This window comes from Solenopsis invicta, chromosome 2 (genome assembly GCF_016802725.1).
Source record: "Solenopsis invicta isolate M01_SB chromosome 2, UNIL_Sinv_3.0, whole genome shotgun sequence".
In the NCBI taxonomy this organism is placed as follows: Eukaryota; Metazoa; Arthropoda; class Insecta; order Hymenoptera; family Formicidae; genus Solenopsis; species Solenopsis invicta.
In genome coordinates this window covers 25,176,825-25,191,372 of record NC_052665.1, presented here as the reverse complement: position 1 = coordinate 25,191,372, position 14,548 = coordinate 25,176,825, and positions in this window count along the sequence as shown.

The following is a 14,548-nucleotide window of genomic DNA, read 5'->3' as shown; positions in this document are numbered from 1 at the left end:
GTGTATATTGTGATTTGCGTTTTCCGCTCAGGGGCACGATTACGCACTAAAATGAATTTAAAAATTAAGGCTACGTTCTCTCTTTCTAATAAAGGGAAATAAAATTTATATTGTAACTTCTTGAAAGGAGAAAGGAAAAAGTTTAAATTAATAAAAGGGACGGAATTCTTCGTTTACACTGGAAGCAAAGAAAATTGCGAATTCAATCGAACGAAAGTTATCCAGCAGGGAATAAGGAGAGTCGCGGACCCAATCGCGAGAGCTCGATTGTATCCTGCGGGAAATAAAGAGAGTCGCGGACCCAATCGAAAGAGCTCGATTGTATCCTACGGGAAATAAAGAGAGTTGTGGACCCAATCGAAAGAGCTCGATTGTATCCTACGGGAAATAAAGAGAGTCGCGTACCCAATCGAAAGAGCTCGACTGTATCCTGCGGGAAATAAAGAGAGTCGTGGACCCAATCGAAAGAGCTCGATTGTATCCTACGGGAAATAAAGAGTCGCGGACCCAATCGAAAGAGCTCGACTGTATCCTGCGGGAAATAAAGAGAGTCGTGGACCCAATCGAAAGAGCTCGATTGTATCCTACGGGAAATAAAAAAAGTCGCGGACCCAATCGAAAGAGCTCGACTGTATCCTGCGGGAAATAAAGAGAGTCGTGGACCCAATCGAAAGAGCTCGATTGTATCCTACGGGAAATAAAAGAGTCGCGGACCCAATCGAAAGAGCTCGACTGTATCCTGCGGGAAATAAAGAGAGTCGTGGACCCAATCGAAAGAGCTCGATTGTATCCTGCGGGAAGTAAAGAGAGTCGTGGACCCAATCGACAAAGCTCGATTGTATCCTACGGGAAATAAAAAGAGTCGCGGACCCAATCGAAAGAGCTCGACTGTATCCTGCGGGAAATAAAGAGAGTCGTGGACCCAATCGAAAGAGCTCGATTGTATCCTACGGGAAATAAAGAGAGTCGTGGACCCAATCGAAAGAGCTCGATTGTATCCTACGGGAAATAAAAAGAGTCGCGGACCCAATCGAAAGAGCTCGACTGTATCCTGCGGGAAATAAAGAGAATCGCGGACCCAATCGAAAGAGCTCGATTGTATCCTGCGGAAAATAAAGAGTCGCGGACCCAATCGAAAGAGAGAGAGAGTTCGATTGTATCCTGCGGGAAATAAAGAAAGTCGCGGACCCAATCGAAAGAGCTCGATTGTATCCTGCGGGAAATAAAGAGAGTCGCGGACCCAATCGAAAGAGAGACTCGATTGTATCCTGCGGGAAATAAAGAAGTGAGAGTAATAGAGGGAGGAAAGGAAGGGTAGTGCGAATAATACTGAATATATGAGTGTTTTGAAAAATATAATAAATATCTTATTAGAGAGAGAAGGTAGTCTTATGAAGAGTAAAAATAAAATAATAATAATAATGGACGGCTGAGACTTACTGTTGGGTGAAGTTTTGAAGGTGCGAACGATTTAGTGGTTGGCGGAGCGGATTCAGCTTACAACGGCGGACGGTTGGTCGACGGTTGGTACTCAGAGTGTTCGGATCTCACAATGCCGCGTCAAATTTAAGTACGATAAATACGAATCCGAACGTCACAAACTCGGACATATAATGTCACGGAATGTGTGACGGATCGAACTAGAGTGAATCGCGAACGAAAAATGAGCGATTGATGAATGAAAAAGGTGCGGTATGTGCTCGTAAGTGACTGTAAATGACTGTAAGAAAGTAAGTAAGTGCTGAGTAAGTGCTCGCGAGCTCCGAAGCTCCTTCCTTTTATACCTGATTCTGCCTATGGTTCCTATGGGATTTTAATCCGCAGGTGTACCGTCTCTTATTATTGCCCACGCCCTACCTATTAATTGCGCGACAAGTGTTTCGAGTCGGTGGGGTCAATCATCCGCGTTTCAACGCTTGCTTCCGCCCAAAATCGGCACGTGTCAAGGGTAGACCAACCGTATTGACTCGACCAGACAATTTTAGCGTATCCGCGCGGTTAAGATAGGCCATCTTTTCGCAATTTTTCGGATGCTTGGCTGTATCGATTTCGAAAGAAAAGAATTGTTACTCCGCAGGACGTAACACCCCCCGCCTTAAACAAATGTTGGGGGTACATAACATTTGTAGAGTAAGAAGGATAATTCTTTTCTTTCGCGGGAAATTTCCTTTTCAAGGGAGGACCCACATGTAAGATTTCTCTTAGATGTGCGTCCTGAGGTTCTAAGAAAAGAGCAGGAAGGGAAAAATATACAGCTTTCTCTTAATCCCTTCGTACTCTTTTTACAATATAAATTTCTTTCTCATTTTTTTATTATAGTATATATTTATATATATCTATATAAATATATATAGTTTTCTTATACGTATGCGGATTATTAAAGTATTTCTTTCTCTTTTTCCAAGGTGTTTTTACCTGAACCCGTCTTTCGAGATAGTGTTTTGTTCAAGCTTTATTTACTCGTCGACCTGCGTGGGTCCACCTGTCGGCATCTGCTTGCTGCAGGTGACGGAGGAATGCGCATTTTCTTCACGCTACCGTTTTTCTTTTACGGTGGGTCTTTAAATTCATTTAAAAGTTCGATCACTATCCAGAAAATAAAGAGAAAGAAATGTAAACTCTCGTTTTGATACAGAATTAACTTATAGTTACCTTAATTTTAAGTTATCTAAAATTCGTCGTTGGACGCTTTCTAAGTTTAATAGTTATTGTTTAGTGTGGGCGTGTGTTACCCTTTCTTTCCGTTAGTATAGTTTTATAATGTTTTATATATGTTTGTATATAAATTATGTATATATATATATTTTTTTTTTTTTTTGTATATAAGAATACATGTATGTATACGTTGATAGTTTGATAAATCACAATTACTGATGTGACATTCGGTTAATTAATATAATAATATGAGACTTCCTCTTACTTCAGAAATGATATTATTGAACTATAAGTTCGAATATCGGAACACGTGTATGTTCCGGGGTTTTACTGTCTAATCCTTACATCCCTTTTTTATCTCTCCGTTTTTTCACACCTTCTGGTCTTTACCTGGGCGAAGCATCTGTGGCTTCCCCTACCCTTAGGGTCTTACTCCGTGTTTGCAGGCCCACGGATGCCGTTTTCGATGCAGTTTAGCGTCAGTTTGCCAGCGTGGGCATCGCAGTGCATCTCGTCGAGTTTTTCCTTTTTCGTTAAATATGAGTGACGAGTGCGGGATTGATTGGCTGGTTGACGCGGATAAAAGTGGTTCAACTAATTTTACTTAATGTATGGATTTGCGAGGTTTCTTACCTCGCATGGAATGTAAGGGAGAGTGACAGCAATGGAAGGAAATCCCCCTATTAGAAAATCTCGAATGATTTTTGTTGCAAGAAGGAGAAAGTCTCTACTAGTTCAAATTATATGTATATGTATATACTTTTTATTAGTGAAGTGATTGTGCCAAGGATTATTTAAGGATTATTTAAATCAAGGTATTGTGATTTACGTAACCATCATCTTACTAATAATTCTCGCTAAAAGACCTATTTTTTGTCTCGTATAAAAAATCATTACCTTTCGAGAGAAAAATTTGCTGAAGTTATGCGTTCTGGGCAATAGTTAATATTACAATTGTTTAATCGTTATTCATAGGTACTTAACAATTGTGCTTATTGCTCGCGATAATCGGCATGACAAATTTTTCTGTTCCTAACTTGTCCTAGCGATCTTTACGATTTAGTTTACCCATTTACTCGTGTAGATAGGTATATTTGTTTTATATAGAACAGGAAAGAAAAAGGCGACCACCAAATCCCCTTCCTTGTTTCTTTCGTGTTCCTGGTTACTTATTTATTCGTTAATTACTTTACAATATTTAAGACGCTTACAGAGTTTCTACATTGTTTTGGCGAGGTCAAGTATACAGATACGTTTTTTTTTCATATGGTGGCGTACATGTCCCCCATTCATATTATTATCATTATTTTTATAGGAGGAAAACTTCTTATATTATTTGTTTCTATATAACCTATTCGCTGTATCATTAGTTTAAACATACTTATCTATGGGTTTTTTTCTTTATATATATTTATGAATGAATGGAATTAGAAAAGGAAAACGGCCTTTGGCCCTCCCTTTCGGTTTCTTTTGTGATTGTCAATGGCTTATTCCTTTGTTGCTAATTACTCGACTATTCAGGTACTCTTGTGAAGCTCTGTGTTGCTCTCTTTGTTAGAGAGTAATTCTTTGGTGAGAAGGGAGTTTATTCATATATTTATATATATATTAATAATAATCAAATGCGTACTGCTTTTTCCCCGTTTATCATTAGTATCATTCTCTTATAATTGTTTATCTATATACTTTTCCTCGCTATATACATACATTTTGTTCGGGTGAAAAACAGGAAAGAAAAAGGGTAATCATCGAATCCCTTTTCTATGTTTCTCTCGTGTTTCTAATTATTCATTTATTTGTTATTATTTACTTAACTATGAAGACACGCTGGTGGAATTAAAATAGCACATTAAAAATGATTTTTCGGCGATGTACGTATCGTATGTTTGTGTACATATTCTTTACGCTTACTTATTTATCTATTTATTCGTTTGTTTATTAACTATTTGGCGAAAGATATATTGTGCGGATATGGTATCTCATGAACTGTGAGTAATTGTGCTAAGATTAGAGCAAGCTATTTTATCGAGATACAATCTCCACACCATATTTGTTGAAAATCAAATAAATAATTATGTGTCTACAGTAAACATTTCTAAGTATTCTGTTACCTATTAAACATAGTTTATAATATATATATATATTTTTTTTTTTTTTTGCTAAATAGATATGCTTGTTGTAAATATTCCCAAATATCGCCTCTAGATATTAAGTAATATATTATGATGTAGCCCCCTTTTTATACTTGCTAAATAGATATTCTTACAAAGATATATATATTTTTTGTATAAAATTTTTTTTTTATTATTTATATATAAATTTATTTATTTATTTATTTATTTATATATATATATATTTTTTTTTATCAATGTAATAGGTCTTTCTTTTTTGTTTATTGAATATATATATATTTTTTTCTGCGTAGATCAATTATTTTTTCGTCGTTTCTTCTTTTGTGTCTTTTTTTCCTTTTTTTTGCATTGGTATTTACAAGACTACTTAAGCATTGTTAACAGCGAACGGCGGTCACCCTTCGGTTGGTTTGGCCGGCTCTCTGGCATTTATTTGGTTTAATACATGGGTAACCCCACCCGAGTTTCAGGCGTATGATGTCTGCATGCTCAAATGTGTTAAGGCAGTCCTGACATTCCTCGGCGTCGTTATACCTTACCATCTCTTTTCGACAAATAGCGCATTTTTCTTGATTATAGAGAAAATTCATAAGAATCAGGAGATGTGGCGCCACGTGTTCCTTTTGCATTTCGTTTGACATTGTTATATAGCAATTTTCGCAAATCTTGCAATGGTTGCCGAATCGTTGATACATCGGGCGTCCGCTTATCGTGGTGACGCATTTGAGATCCATTATAAGTCTAGCAGTATTCAGGGCGCGCAAAGCCTCTTTTGTTTCTTCTCCTCGGTTTCTTCTTGGCCAACAGGAGTTGAAAATGACCGACATCCTTGTGTACTGCAATCGACGATCAAGTAGTGATTATTGAAACCTTTAGTACAAGGGAGGAAGAGCTCTCTTCCCTTGTTTTCTTGAATTAGTTCGGTATGTTCGAGAGATCGGATTTCAATTTTGTTCTTAATTTAATTTTATGCACCTCTCGTCACATACGTAATACTACGGTCGCACAGATCTCGGATTTCGCTTAGAGTCGCTACTACCGGTATTCCGTTTCCGGCATTTAAAAACGCTCTATCGGCTTGCTCAAATTTTTGGAGACAGCCTTCACATCGTTCGACTGCTTTGACTGTTACAGTTATCCTGTAGCAGATAGCACAGTAAGTCTGATTGCGTACCGCGTTTATGTGGACTAAATGATGTTTATAGAGGCGTTCATATGTTATTTAAGTCGCGTAGCAGAAGACAATGTTAAGTAACAATGGTGACAAATTTTTGAACAATTTTCGGAATGTTGAAATATCCTCGAGTTTCCTAAGCTGGTAACGCACCGAAGGTTGCTCAGGTACACAAAGTCTTCCCAGAATAATTCGCGACATTCCCTTTCTAGTTCTGGCCAATCGCGACAGAGAGCCTTCCTCATTCTATATGTATTTGCTGCAATAGGAAATTCATCGCTTTAGGTATACATGTATATATATATATATATATTTATGTGTTTGTAATACTTATGACCTTCCATTTTTATGTATGAAAAAAAATATATATATAAATTTTTTTTTATTTTTTATTACTCGATGAATTTCCTAACCGGGGAGTCCCTTTCTTCGACGTGTGTCGCGCTTAATGCTTAACATTAATTATCCTACTTACTTGATGAATAATAGTTACTAATACTAATGTTATTACTTATACGCCTTTTTGTTAAACCGAAGGGTATGCATATGCCAGGATTCTTTCGGAGTCTTGAGCGTGGCCTAGTTTTACGAGGATGTCCTTGACGTCAAGTATTCCGCTCCCACATTCGTTTCTTATCTCCATCTTCACGAGCGCCGCTTCTTCTTCTACGTCCCCGACAATGCTGATCCATCCTTCCCGTTGTTCAATTAAAAATTTTAGAAGATCTCTGGCCCGCCGGGGCCATATTCTTTTTACTGGGCAAGGTTCTGTATATGCTAATGTGCAAGGGATTGCCCGCCATTCAAAATCACGGAATCTTTCTTCGAGTTGATAGATTTCGCAATAGGGCCGCTCGATAATACGGGCCCAATCTTTTAGAAAAATAGTGGCTGTTCCATTCTCATAGGCACTAAGAATAACGCCACGTTGCCATCTCCGTCTATCGTGAACGGCGACAATTTCATCTGCTTTAATGTCGTCGGGTCGGTGATGCAGCAGTCGCCCTCGTCGCGTCATCTGGCGTTGGAGCTCCTCTAACATTTCTTCGAAATCGTCTGCAGAGTTTTGTAGATGAACCCAAATCAAGGTGGGCGAGTCTACCCTTATTATTTTTACTTTCAGAAGGCTTCGAGTCAAAGTTCCCGTATTTATGTGGCCGATAGCAGTAGTCATCTATAAGAGAACCACGGACTCATTGGTGCAAATGTATGGTATTGTTTACATTAGAGATAGAGGGATAAGAATGGAAGAATTTTTTTTTTTTTTTTTTAGTTTTTTAACTCGAGAGTATACGTTGAATTTTCTTTAGGCGGGAGCAGGGGGTAATTGTGCTGTTCCCGTCTAGGATCCTCTTGTAGTTCTGAGAATCTTATTGCTTGCGACTCGTCAGGTGCTGAGGGAGATGGATTCCTTAATTTACAACGGTCCTTTCCTAGGTGTAACAAGAGTTGGGTGATTGAGTCCCATATTGCTCCAACCAAATATATTGACCATCCGTACACGGTGTGCAGGGCATATCCGTGCACAAAAGTATCTATTATTAGTTTTACAACTCTTACTGACATATATATTCCGATTATCCCCGCGCTGACATTCCCAAAGATCAGAAATCGATTCCAGAATTTTTCCCATGCAGATGTAGCTATTTTCTCTATGGAGGCTTCGTCCAAAAGGTTAGAGATAGATCCTCCATTTATGGAGCCCGATTGCCCCATCATTCCTCGGGCTACCGTGTTAAGCAGAGCTGGTCGTTCGGCAGGAAACATTATATGATCCCTAAGCGTTTCGAGTTCATTTTCTGTATATATTCCGCTTGTGGCAAGCGAACCGGGACTAATATATTTCCATGTTGGTTTAGTCATGGGCTTCATAATTATTGGAGGTAGCGTCTCGACTGGTTTGGGTGTGAATTTATACCATGAGTCTCCGAGAAGATACATGGCGGGTGCGAGTGAGTTGCAAGTAACCTCCGTCCCTTGACGCAATAAAATATGAGTTTGTGGGGTTAAAAATAGACTCTCGTTATTTCGTAGTACTGGTAGCTGATCATAGCATTTTCCAGTGTGAGCAAGTTTCACTTCGACAGGTACGCATTTCACTATATGTATCACTTCTCCGGCTAACAAAGCCATATATCCTGGCCCTTGCATTATGTGGTAGGCGAAAGCGTCTGGGGCGTGAGTGGCGAGAGCCAATGCGTTTTTTAGTACCTTTTGTTCGAGGGTGCATTGTTGTTGGAGGACATTTCGATATAATTCGTTTACCTGTGCGTACGTGTTTTTCCACATACAAAAACTTGGAGTTTATGTAGGCAAAAATATCGAGGTTTTGCGGGCGATATTCCTTACCGAATATTGAACTCCCGAAGGTTGTTTCATAGATCAATAATTTCGGGTGTTCGGTTCTTATGAGCGTGTATCCACAGTGTGTATATTGTCCTCTCATTGTCAGTGCGAAGGTCGTTTCTTGAGAATTTAAAGAGTAAACTACCTGTGATTCTTTGCCGGTATCATCTACTAGTACATCCGCGAATCCATCATAAAGTGACCCGAAATTAGAAAGTGCACATTGACTCGGGGGGAGTGGGTCCCAGTAGGTGTTTCCTCCTTCTACGCATTGGGTGGACTTGAAATCGCAGGTCACTCCGGACCGGAGCACTATTCGATTTGAGTTGAGTTGGACCGTGGCCTCATAATCTTGGAGTGTGATTTTTACAGTTGCGAGCACAATCACGTTGGGCCAACTTCCAAAAGAATCGGAATAACTAGTCCCGTGGCACGTTCCTGCGTTATCTATGTGCCCTGCTAAAGTTACTGGCCGTGAGACTGATTGATTTGCTTTTAAGTCGGATATCACAGTATTTCCGTGACGATAGGTTCCGATCCATTGCATTTTCATGCAAGTTTCACGGGAGGTTTCTTCTATGTATGAGTATTTGCCATTAAGCACATCACCGGTGTGAGAGAACATTCCGCATGTTTTTACTATCCTATCGATCTCAACTTTGCATTGAATAACTTTTACTGTTTTAAATTCATTGATCTGTAAGAGTTGTATATATTTTTTGGTCTGGTTCACACGTTGAAGAGGTATATCGCATTCTTCTGTATTAAGCAAGGACATTGTTGTTATATTTGCCATCGGTGATCCGCAATTGTAGTCTATTATTCCGGCTGTTTCGCGGGCCCATACTATTATTAGTATTATAACCATAACCCGGGGATCCATCTGAAATTTTGATTGTTGTTACTATTTATTTTAATGGTTAAGGGTGGGTTTTATATGGGAAACTCTCAATCGATTGGGATGTACAATTCGGTTATTTTTCTTTATTCTTATTTTAACGTTTTTTCTATTTATTATTTCGAGAATTTCGTGAGGGCCAGTATAATGGTCTCCGAATTTACCGGGTTTAGGCCCTTTTAATAAGAATACGTAATCTCCAGGCTTAAACGTCTGTGGGTTAATTTTCTTGTCGTAGTGTTTTTTCGACTTAATTTTCGCATTAATAACATTTTCGCGGGCGTTGGTTTGGATGCCGTGAAGTTGCGTAACTAAATTTATCAAATAGTCATCGTAACTTGCTAATTTATCTTCTGGGCCTAAGAGTTCATTAGTCGGAATTCTTGCTATTTTGCCGAATACTAATTCATATGGCGTGTGCTTCGTGGCTTCGTGGACGCTGGTATTGTAATTAAATATTGCGAGTCCGATCCATCTATCCCATTGCTTTTGTTCGTTAGCATACTGCTTTAAATATTCTCCTAATGCATGATGCGATCTTTCTAATGACCCGTTTGATTGAGGGTGGAAAGCCGTTGTGCGAAATTTGCGAATTCGGAACAGCTTTGCTATTTTCTTCATTAATTCACTAATGAAATTTCTTCCGTGATCGGTCAATATGGCTTTGGGCGCTCCTAATACACAAATAAATTTATCTACAAAGGCTTCCGCTATTGTTTCGGAAGTCTGGTCAGGTAAAGGAATCCCCATACAGAATTTTGCTGATCCTGCAGGGTTAGAATGTATTCATTTCCTCTCATGGTTTTAGGTAACGGCCCCACTATATCCATAGCAACTTTGTCGAAAGAAGATCCTGGCGTGTCAGTTATCATCATGGGTTGTTTAGTTTTTACCCTAACTAATTTTTTCAACTGACACTGAAACATTGCTGTATATAATGCTGGACATCTGTCTTTAAATTTTCCCAATAGTAATTATGTTTGATTCTGTTATAAGTTTTTGTAACGCCACGATGTCCTCCAGTAGGCAAGCAATGTGTTTCTCCGATTATAATAGGTCGAAGATCTCTTGGAGGGTATTTAACTAATCCATTGCAAATAATTAATTTAGTCGTGGAGTTGATAAACGTTAATTGCAATAGTGCTTTAATGTTATTCCATGGTACATTGTTAACAATATCCGTTTTTGCAATACTAAGAGTTTCTAGTTTTAATTTTTCGGCCATAACACAGAGATCTTTTAGCACGGCTGTTACCTGAGTTAAAGTCATCGTTGGACCCTCGCGCTGTCCCTCGCTAATGGGCAACGCCATATGGTAACGTTTTTTATATTTTATAGCCTTAACCCTGCCTAAGGTAAGATCTTCCAAGTTTGGAAGCTCATTTTTTTCGAATAATTTTTGAGAGCCTGAATCTAAAGGCTTTCCTGTAGTATCTACGAAATATGCCACGTTATTCTTCCGCAAGAATAATAATTCTCGAGAGTCGAAAACGTTGCTTTTAATTATTTGATCTTTAATAATAGTAGGTTTTGCTTTTCGTCGTTTATTTATTTCGCTAATTTTATTTGCGTCATTTTCACTATCGCTTTCTTTATCCGGTGGATCATTTCTATGTCTTGTCTCGTCGTTTTCTTCTTCTTCATTCTCTGTTTCCTCGTTTTGGCTTTCCATTGTCTCGTCGTCAGTATTATCGGCTTCTCTTGCTGTCGGTCCGTTTCTAATCTTTGATGATTCGGTTTCGTCTGTTAAATATTTATGAGCGGTGTCTTTAATCTTCGCTGTCTGGCTTCTCGTTTGTATTTTGTCGCGTGTAGGAAAGTCTTGAGTTACTTTCTCTCTCATTGTAGACACAGGCTGCGTGGAATCCATATGGTTACTATACAGATCATTGTCCGACGGCGGATTCTCAAATTCCTCCTCGTCTGAGAGATACAATTCAAAGTCTTCGTCTTCTTCGTCTGTTTCTTCTAATAAATCGGCTATAATTTCTGCGTCTTTCGGGTCATTAGGATTTAAGATTTTATTATGCTTAACTACATTACAGATTCTTTCATCGTAATCTACTGGATTTTTAGATAAAACGTCGGCATTTACATTAGTTTTACCGGCTTTATATACTACATCGTAATCGTATTCTGCTAATTTAAGTCTCCAGCGAAGTATACGCATATTGGCATCTTGTGCATTTTTGAACCAGAGTAGGGGTTTATGGTCTGTGACTAGCGTAAATTTGCGTCCGTATAAGTATGGACGAAAATGTTTGACGCAGTATATTATTGCTAATGCTTCTTTTTCGTAGGTGTCATATTTTATTTCATTATCGGTTAGTGTTCGAGATGCGTATGCTACTGGTCGATCTTTATTTATTTCTCCTTGTGACAAAATGCCTCCCACGGCTATTCCAGATGCGTCGGTAGTCAAAATAAATGGTTTAGAAAAATCAGGATATTGCAATACTGGTTCTTCGCATAATTTCTCCTTCAATGCTTCGAAAGAATCCTCTTGGGCAGATGTCCATTCGAAGCAAACGTCGTTTTTTAGCAAGTTTGACAGTGGTTTGGCTAGCGCAGAAAAATTTGGTATAAATCGCCTGTAATATCCCGCTAGTCCAAGAAACTGTTTAATATTTTTCGGAGTTTTTGGTCGAGGAAATTGTCTTACGGCTTCTAATTTTTTCGGATCGGGCTTAACACCGTTTCTACCTATTATATGCCCAAGGTATGTCACTTCAGTCTTCAGAAATTCACATTTATCAGGTTGTAATTTTAAATTTGCTTTGCGGAGTCGATCCATTAATAGTTTATATTTTCTTTCATGCTCTTCCAGTGAAGTAGCATAAATAACTATATCGTCCATATAGACGAATAATTCCTTGCCTTGCAATCCGGATAATACTAAATCCATTAAACGTTGGAAAGTCGCAGGTGCATTTTTTAATCCGAATGGCATTCGTTCGAATTCATAATGCCCGAAGGGAGTAGTAAATGCCGTTTTGTGACCATCGGTGGGGTCCATTTTTATTTGATGGAAACCAGAAGCTAGATCACATACGGAGAAATATTCCGCTCCTCCTAATTGATCCAGGATGTCAACAATGTTAGGTAATGGATAAGCGTCGCCAATGGTTTTTTCATTTAAAGCGCGGAAATCTAAAACCATTCTCCAGCGTTTGTTTCCCTTTGAATCTTCCTTTTTAGGCACTATCCATATGGGCGTATTGTAAGGTGACTGAGATAATTTTACTACGCCTCCATCTAACAATTCTTCAACTTGTTTATGAATGAAATTTATTTCACTTCAGCTACAGCCAGGAAGCGGGACTTGGTTTACATATAAAAACTTAAACCCACGCATACTTCCACTCTCTCACGCATACTCTCACCTAAAATTCTCCGCCTTTCCTCACAGCCCCCTGCCCCTATCTCTCTAACGGTTTCTACCTCCCCTCCGTTCTCCTTAACTAAACCTAACTCCTAATTACATTTTTACATTTTTTACATTTTTACATTGTGGCCCTTACGGTATTTACACATTCTACTCGAGTAGGAACATTTTTACACAAAATATACAAATATAAAACAAAAGCCTATAACTAGTTACCTAGTACTTACTATATATATAACTAACTACCTATTTTCTGAAAGAAAAAATTCTTTCTTCTTACATTTACTTAAAAATATGCGCATACTGTACTAGACACTCTGGCCTACATCACCATCTTCGATTATCTTTTTATACTTCTCTTTTTCCCTCCAGAACTTAATTAGTATCTTCTCCTTTTTTTCGTCTAAATCTTTACTTTCCAGTGCGCTTATTGTATCTTTGACACTGTCTCCTATTCCTACAAACCAGTCCCTAGCTATCACACAATCACCAATAAAATGCTCCATATTATCTTTCCCTATCTTACAAAAAATGCATCCTCTTTTTTCCTCATCTAACCAGTATTTATTATCGTTCTCCATATTACCGCATCTTAACCTAGCTAGCGCTCTTATTCCTTCACAGTTCTTACCCCCACTTGTGATTCCCTGTTCTATATATTTTGGTGTCCTACCCTCTCCATTAAACTCCCTATATCTTTTATTATATCTAGCCTCCCTTATTTTGCTATCTTCTAACTGTTTTTGCACATCTCTTTCTTTTTCTCTGATTTCCTCTATTAAAAGCCTCTCTTCTCTTGGCATATTATCTATCGCATTTAACCCCCAACCATTCCTATTATAATACTTTTCTCTTTCCCTACCATATGTCCCAATCCATCCTTCTCTTCTTTTTTCTTCCCAACATAACTTAACCCATCTTTCATCTCCCATTTCCTTTATCTTTTCTTCATACTTTCTGGCTCTAATACCCCACTCTACCTTTAGTTTACTTATTCCTAATTCCTTTGTTAACAAGTATCTTGGTGTACAAAAATCCAGTTTAAATACCCATCTCATATAATCTAGCCAGATCTTTTCTAATTCTTTCCTTTCTTCCCATCCCCATAGTTCTACCCCATAAACCATGACGCTTTCTACTAAGTATTTAAATAATTTCCATCTTCTTACAAAATCATTCTTGCATATTCTTTCTCCCAGTCCCCAGACCAAGTTTGCTGCTATTCTACCTTTCCTTTTTAGTTCCTTTATGTGACTACCGTAATCTCCTCTTTTATTAAATGTGAATCCTAAGTATTTAAAATTTTGCACCTCTTCTATTTCTCTCCTACCCCATTTCCATTTCCTTTTCTTCTCCTTTCCCTCGCTATTAAATATCATAATTTTCGATTTTTCCTCATTTAACTTTAATTTTCTATCCTTTAAAAATCTCTTCAGAGTGTCCATCATATCTTTCAACGCCTCTTCATTTTTAGCTAATAAGACTATATCATCCGCATATGCTAACGACCATATCCTTTCTTTTCCTAACTTTACTCCCCCTATCCCCCTATTTTCTAAATACTTATCTAGTTCCGCCATATACATATTAAATAATATCGGACTCAAAACGCACCCCTGTCTTACTCCTTTCCTTGTCGTGATCTCCTCCGATAGCCCTTCCTTTGTTCTGATTACTGCCTTTGTTTCCTTATAAATTCCTTTTAATCTGTCAATTAGGTCTCCGTTGATCCTCCACTTCTCCCTCAGGTTCCATAACTTTCCTCTATTAACACTGTCAAACGCTGCCCCTAGATCCACGAAAAAGGCGAAAACCTTCCTTGCTTTGCCATCCTTTTCTTTCTCCTTTTCTTTCTCTCTCTCTCTCTCTGTATAACATGGGTCAATATGAATATGTTATCCATTGTTCCCCTTCCTTTTCTGAAACCTGCTTGGCTCTCCGGTATTATACATTTCTGA